Consider the following 6,407-nt stretch of genomic DNA (forward strand, 5'->3'; position numbering starts at 1 on the left):
CATTTCCCCAAGGGCCCCCACAATCTTATACACAAAGTATTTCTACAAGAAAATCTTCCTAGCAACTGTCTGTTCAACCTCTAATACCACTCTTGTTAATGCTTATTTTAGCCAAGGATGATTCTTTCAAAATATATGATGTAATCTTCCTGATTTCTTTGGCTTTCAAAACTTCCCTTCAATTCAGTCCCTTTAAGTATGTTCATAGTTTATTATGGTATGTGTGTTGCCAATGCTCTGCTGTGGCTCAAGTGGTAGAGTGCTCATCCTGAGCAAAAGAGCTCAGGGGCTGGTGTGCAGGCCCAGAGTTGAAGCACCACAACTAACAATAACAAAAACAAACAAGCAAATAAACAAAAACCCAAAGAGGCTTCTGCTCTTTAACAAGGCTTCTGCTCTTTATCCAGGTCCTCTGAGAATCTTATACTCCATAAAAATTTATAATACTGCATTCACTAGGGAGATATGTGTGTGAGGAAATCTGCAGAGATCTGGAGGAGGCTAACAGCCATGAGATTGGACCATCTTACTGGCCTGCCAGAGTGAGGGAGAGATAAAAAGAAAAAAGAAAAAACACCTTCCCATCCTAGATTGCTATTTGTGTATGGGGTATTCCTTGAGACAAACAGGGAGTATTCCATCTGAAGTTATCTATCAAAGGAGTTTTTCACTCCTAAGTGTCTCCTGAGTGTCCTGCCTCAGTGTTCTCACTGGGCTGCCTCAGTGTTCTCACTGGGCTCTGTTGTGGCTAAAGAGCATACCAGGCTCCCAAATTGCTCCAACCTTTTTTCATACATTTTTAGACTATTTTGTTGCTTAGGCTGACCTGGAACTTGTGATCCTCCTACTTCTTCTTGCAGAATGCTGGAATCATAGTCATGAGCTGCCATGCCTGGCTGAAGCAACTTATTCACTCACAGAAAGGGCAGAATCCAATTCCTGAAATAAAGACATCATGCCCCTAGATGGCGCCATTGCCTCAGCCTGGACACCAGACACCTGTGTATGAATTTTATTTAATATTTAGTTATTTATCTATCTATCTATTGGCCAGGGCACTGTCCCTGAGTTTCAGTTTCTTTTGCACAAGGCTATAACTCTACCACTTCAGCCACAGCACCACTTCCGGCTTTTTCTGTGTATGTGGTACTGAGGAATCAAATCCAGGGCTTCATGCTTGTTAGGCAAGCACTCTACCAACTAAGCCACATTCCCAGCCCCCTGTGTGTGAATCTTAACCTTGCATATTTGTAGAAATTCAGATATTAATCTGTGTAACTAGTAATACTAGTAGTCCTATCTATAACTGTCCTTCCATGGGCTAGAGCTTATGAGACTTTAGCAAATGTATAATCTTTCTGGAGTCTTTCTACAGAGACAAGTGGAGGCTTCATGGAAGGCCATCAGAGTCAATTGCTCTTGTCTTCAGAACCTCATAACAGGCACTATGAGCCCACCAAGCCCTGCCATTTCTGCCTTGAGAATCTGGAATGCCCAGATATGCCAGGTTCCTCTGTCAGGCAGCAGGAAGACTTCCCCTGCTCCACCAAAGCTTTCTTCCCAAAGTCATGTGAAATGACCCTGTTCCAAATTCAGCAGGCACTTTCTGGTCTTTCATATATCTTTTCAGTATCTTTCCCTTCTCCTGTCCCCTGAAATCACCCTCTGCCCTTGGGTTGCTAAGGTACCTCCTGCCCCTGATGATCTGCCTCCCTGACTTCCCCTTTTCAGAAGCCTTCAAGAGTTCCTCTTCCTCCACTTGTAGTGGGTGGTTTTCCCTGCAGGTCTGTTCTTCACCCACTGGCCTGGCTTCTACACAGTTCTTCCTGGGTATGCTCTCTCCTGCCTCCTCTTTCAATTCTATTTAAATCTGAATCATTCTCCAACAGTGCTTTCAGTGTAGGTTATTTTCTAGTATATATTAAGAAAAATATTCATTAATCCTTGTATTTGAATGGTAATCTTCTTAGATACAAAAGTCTAATTTCAACTTTCTTTTCTCTCAATGTATTAGACACTTTACATGATTGTCTGATATCGTGTCATTAATGAGAAGTCTGATATCAACAACATGTTTCTTTGGAGGTAATCTCTTCTCTGGAAGACTTCAGGATTTTATCATTGTCTTTGTCTTAAATTTCATTTTAGCAGCTGGGTACTGGTGGCTCAGGTTTGTAATCCTAGCTATTCAGCAGGCTGAGATTCAAAGGACTGCAGTTCAAAGGAAGCCAGTTTGGGCACAAAAGTCTGCCAGGCTCTATCTCCAATTAATCAATAAAAAAGTAAGACTCAAGTAGAGTACCAGCCATAAGCAGGGCGGGAAAATCATTATAACATGTCTAAGTGTGAGTTTTTTCTTATCTTCCATTTGATATGCCATAAATCACTTCAATTAGTTTTATAATTTCTTCAAAGATATACTAATCTGTTTTGATTATTTAGTTATTCTCTTTCTATAACTCCTGTCGTCTGGATTCTGTACTCCCCTCTGCCATAATCCTTGACTTTTTTTTTGGTCAGTTGGGGGATTTGAACTCAGGGCCTGGGTGCTATCTCTAAGCCTCTTTGTGCTTAAGGCTAGCACTCTACCACTTGAGCCACAGTATCACTTCTGGTTTTGACTAGTTAATTGGCAATAAGAGTCTCAGAGATTTTTCTGCCTGGGCTGGCTTTGAACCACAATCCTCAGATCTTGGCCTCCTGAGTAGCGAGGATTACAGGCATGAGCCACTGGTGTGCAGCCATAATCCTTGACTTTTATCAAAAAATTTCCTGCTGATTTATCCTCTGGTGCTTCCTCCTGGGACATTTCTTAATTTTATCTTCCAACTAATTATCAACTGTATCCATTCCTATTTATTTCATATGTGTGGTTTTTTAAAGTTTTTTTGGGGGGGCGGAGTTTTTTGTTTTTTTTTTGTCGGTCGTGGGGCTTGAACTCTGGGCTTGAACTCTTGAGCACTTCAGCTCAAGGCTATTGCTCTATCATTTGAACCACTTCTGGTTTTCAGCTGGTTTATTGGAGATAAGTTTCACAGACTTTGCTGCTCAGGCTGACTTTGAACTATGATCCTCAGATCTCAACCTCCTGAGTTGCTAGGATTACAGGCGTGAGCCACCAGTGCCTGGCTTAAAAAGATTTTTATTAGCATACATTAACTTCATTTTGGCATCTCTATATATGTACACAATGTAATGTGATTTTGTTATATTTGTGTGTATGTGTGATTGTGTGCAGAGAAGTCACAATGAAACTCTTATCTTGTGCAATTAATGTATGTAATAAAAATCATTTAAAAAATATAATATGGGAAAGGAAGCAATAGAGGGAAATTATTCAGGGGAAAAGAATATTTGCATTGTTGGAAACTAAGACATAAATAAGAGTAATATAGGAGGAGCAGCCATCAGTGAAGGGGGAGGATGGGGGTGAATGGAGAGGGTGACTGTGGCATAAGTGCTTTATGTGTGAAAATAGCACAATGAAACAAATTGAAGTTGTTTTTAAAAGGAGGTAGAAGGGGTAAGGAGGAGTGACAGAGGCGTGAGGCTATTTAATGTTCATTGGTCCTGTTAAATTCTTCCTTAATTTTTTAAAGAAATACCAGGGATTGAACTTCGGGCCTTCTTCTCTGACTTGAGTTCTTCACTTATTTCTAGATGCTATCACTTGAGCTGCACTGCCAGTATAGCTTTTTTTTTTTTTTTTTGCTGGTTACTTAGGGATAAGAGTCTCCAGAATTATTCTGTCTGGGCTGGCTTCAAAACACAATCCTCAGATCTCAGCCTCCTGAGTCACTAGGATTACAGGGGTGAGTCCCTAACCCCCAGCCTGTTATATTCTCCATTTTAATTATTGCATTGCTCACATTCAGCATTCCCGTTTTGTTCCTTTTTGGTGTCTTTGCTTCCTCTTCTCCTTCAATCTGGTTATCAAGTTTATTTTAAAGTATTAGTCCAAAAAAAAAAAAAAAGAAATGTAGGGCTGGGAAGGTGGCTCAGTGGTAGAGCGCTTGCCGTGCAAAAAAAAAAAAAAAAAAGAAAAGAAAAGAAATGTAAAAGAATAAAAAGAAACAAAAACAAATAAATAACAAAAAATAAAGTATTCGTTCAATGGCAACCTCTAGAACCATTTTAAGTCCATTTTGTCCATACAAATGTCCCCCAGTAGCCACTGTCCTGGACAGGTGTCCACCACATCCTGAGCCCATAAATTGAGGAACACCAGGGTCCTACATTCAGCCAAACAAATGAAATAATATCCAAAGACCATTGTCCCCAATACTGCATATGTGAACAAAACAAGCCACAGAAACTACCAGTCGAAAGTGGCCAGATTAAGAATAATCTTGGTCCATACAGAGGTACCTTGACTGAGTGGCTTATAAATAATAGACACGTATTTCTCACAGTTTGGAGGCTGGGAAGTCCAGAGAACCTGCATCGGTGGTGTCTGGTGAGCTCCATGCTCACATGGTGGAATGGGGGAAGGAGCTCTTTGTGGGGGATCGCGGTTATGAGAACAGTAATCTCGTTCATGAGGGCAGAGCATGATGACCTAATTACTTCCCGAAGGCCCAATCTCTGAATACCACCAGTTCCACTCTTAGGTTTCAGTATATGAATGTGGGAGGGAGCAGGACGCTGCACTCAGGTCATATCAGGATGAGGGGGAGGGGAGGGGAGGGGAGGGGGAAGAATAAATAGGGTGGAGTAGGAAAGCGGTGATGTCATGTTATAAGAGTAGCCGGGAGTGGGAGCTGCCATTTTTCACCATCCTAGTACTCCTAGTATTCAATAGATGTTTCTGGAAGGATCTCCTTAAGGGGACCTTGGTCCAGCCCATCTCCAACTCTCCGCCCCCGCTTATATGAACCAGAATTAGGGACAGTCAATCCTGCCCCACCCCGGCACGGCACGGAAGGTAGAGATGGGAGTCTCGCGACGCCCCCCGCCCGGCGTCCTACACCCAACACCCCCTACTTGAATTCCTGGAGGTGGAGAAGGGACCGAGTGGCGCGGAGCGCCTGCGCGGGAAGTCAGCTGAGCCAAACTCCCTGGCACTACAACTTTGCAGTCAGGAGGGGGCAGCATAAGGCCGCTTCCCTGGCGCTGGCTGGAGCTGCAACGCTGGAGAGCAGGCTGCAAGGGGGCGACCATGGGAGCCGTGGAAGGCAAATTACCTTAAGGTTTGAGGAGTGCCAGTAGTGCTCGGTCTGGCACACTCCCTACTGTCCCTGGCACCCTGGGCAGAGTAATTACCTGCACCCTTCTCCACCAGGAAGGCATACCAAAGGGATGTATGGAGCAAAAGTCAAAGAAACAAGCTTCATCATGACTGTGTACCTTGCCCATCTATTAGATGGAGTGATGGAACTCATAAGCACACAGCAAGTAGGCGCTTAACAACTGTCTGTGCCCCTCTCCTTGCACACATTTCCCCAGGTACCTATGGGAAAATATCTTTGGGGATCTTTACCCAAGAGTGTAATTTCTGTCCTGCGGTCTGAGAAGCCCATTGCCTATCTGTGTGCACCCCCCTCACACACACACACAGAGGTAGGTAACACCTGCCAGTCATTATGGCAGTGCCCAGCAACATCCATCATCGAAGTAATTGCAGAGTGAGGTGCTGTGAAGGTTGTCTAGGTTCCACAACGGACCTCAGAACCACTGGCTCAGACCTCAAACCTAATAGGTCCCTGGACCCTACCTGGTTGCCCTCAGATTCCAGCCCCAGGGAAACCCCTGAAGCCTGACTTCCTTGCTATTCTCCTCACCCACATGTCAGTTCAGGGTCTCCATCCATGTCTGTCCCTTGCTTGTGGTTGTCACTTTGGCTGTGGATTTCAGTAGTAGAAAGTGACACCATCTCTGATAAACTTCTACTCCCTCACTCCCCAAAGAACAAGTTGGAAGATCAAGACAGTTGAGGAGTCTACCTTTCTGCCCTCCACACAATCCCCTTCAGGGGAATAGGATGACATCTGCCCAGGGAAATGGGGTCCCCTTCCCTGGGGAACCACTCAGAAGGGTAATTTCCTCCTCAAAAGAAGACAGCTGGTGACAGATCCTGAGTACCTTTCCCTAGGCCACTTCAGGTGGCTAGTTTGACATCAGGGAGCCATGAACACTGTCATTTCCCTTGTGGCTCAGAGGTAGGAGTACAGCTAACCCATGCAGCACCTCTGTAAGAATTTAACTTAGATTAATTTTTTTCAGTCCTCATCTGTGTTCAGTGTCAGGTGACATTGTGTAATACACCCCACAAATGGAATGGGGCAGCAACAAGAATCTGATTATACAATAGAGAACTGGTCAAATGAATATATCAAAGACAAAAGAAGCCAGGTTTCCCACCATCAAAAGAAAAATCACACACACACACACACACACACACACACACA

This window comes from Dipodomys ordii, unplaced genomic scaffold, assembly GCF_000151885.1.
Source record: "Dipodomys ordii isolate 6190 unplaced genomic scaffold, Dord_2.0 Scaffold63, whole genome shotgun sequence".
NCBI lineage: Eukaryota > Metazoa > Chordata > Mammalia > Rodentia > Heteromyidae > Dipodomys > Dipodomys ordii.